General features: G+C 32.7%; 1 pseudogene; it reads left to right on the top strand.

Moving 5' to 3' along the window:
- Window positions 1–956: 956 nt before the first annotated feature.
- Window positions 957–1,075, top strand: LOC112470890 (annotated as a pseudogene).
- Window positions 1,076–1,297: the final 222 nt, after the last annotated feature.

Below are 1,297 nucleotides of genomic sequence, written 5' to 3'. Positions count from 1 at the left end.
AGAAGCATCAATACTGTTAAACTGATCCTTACTATTTAAAGCAACATACAAATTCAATATAGGCCCTATTAAAAAACCAATGACATTCTTCTCAGAACTACAATAACTACACTAAAATTTATTTGGAACCAGAAAAAAAACCCAAATAGCCAAAGAAATCTTGAGATAAAAATGAAGTATAAAGTATCACACTTTCTGATTTCAAACTGTACTACAAAGCTACAATAATCAAAACAGTATGGTACTGACACAACAACAGATATATAGATCAATGAAATAGAATAAAGACCCTAAAAATAAATCCTCACATATATGGTCAATTAATCTATGGCAAAGGAGTCAAAGATATACAATAGAGTAAAGACAGTCTGTTTAATAAGTGATGTTGGGAAAAAAGGACAGATACATGAGAAAAAAAAATTAGACAACTTTCTTATACCATATACAATAATAATTTCAAAATGGATTAAATGCTTAAATGTAAGATCTGAAACCATTAAACTTCCAGAGAAAAACATAGGCAGTAAACTTTTTGGCATCAGTCTTAACAATATCTTTTTAGATGTCTCCTCAAGCAATTGCAACAAAAGAAAAAATAAATAAATAGGACTGCATCTAACTAAAAATTTCTTTCACAGTGAAAGAAACCATCAACAGAACAAGACGACCTCCTTAATGGGAAAAGATATTTGCCAATGATATATCCAACAAGGGGTTAATATTGAAAATGTATAAGGAACTCATACAAATTAAAACCAATTTAAAAAAACAACACAATTAAAAAAAAATGGACAGAAAACCCAGACAGACATTTCTCCAAAGAGGAAATACAGATGGCCTATAGACATATGAAAAGATGCTCAGCATCACTAACCATCAAGGAAATGCAAATCAAAACCACAGTGAGATAGCACTTTACATCTGTTCCAAATGGCTATCAACAAAAATTAATAACAATCTCCGGTCATGCCACCCTGAACATGCCCAATCCTGTTTGATCTTGGAAGCTAATCAAGGTCGGGCCTAGTTAGTACTTGGATGAGAGACCACCCAGGAGGACCAGGTGCTGTAGGCATAAAAAAATCAATAACAAGTGTTGGCAAGGATGCAGAGAAAATGGAACCCTCATACACTATAGGTGGAGTTGTAAATTGCTGTATCCATTATGGAAAACGGTATAGAGATGCCTCAGAAAACTTAAAAATAGAACTATCATATGACCCAGAGATTCCACCTTTGGGTATTTATCTGAAGGAAACCAAAACACTAATTTAAAAAAATATATTCACCCCTATAC

This window comes from Pteropus alecto, unplaced genomic scaffold (genome assembly GCF_000325575.1).
Source record: "Pteropus alecto unplaced genomic scaffold, ASM32557v1 scaffold199, whole genome shotgun sequence".
In the NCBI taxonomy this organism is placed as follows: Eukaryota; Metazoa; Chordata; class Mammalia; order Chiroptera; family Pteropodidae; genus Pteropus; species Pteropus alecto.
This window is presented reverse-complemented; position numbering and strand designations above follow the sequence as displayed.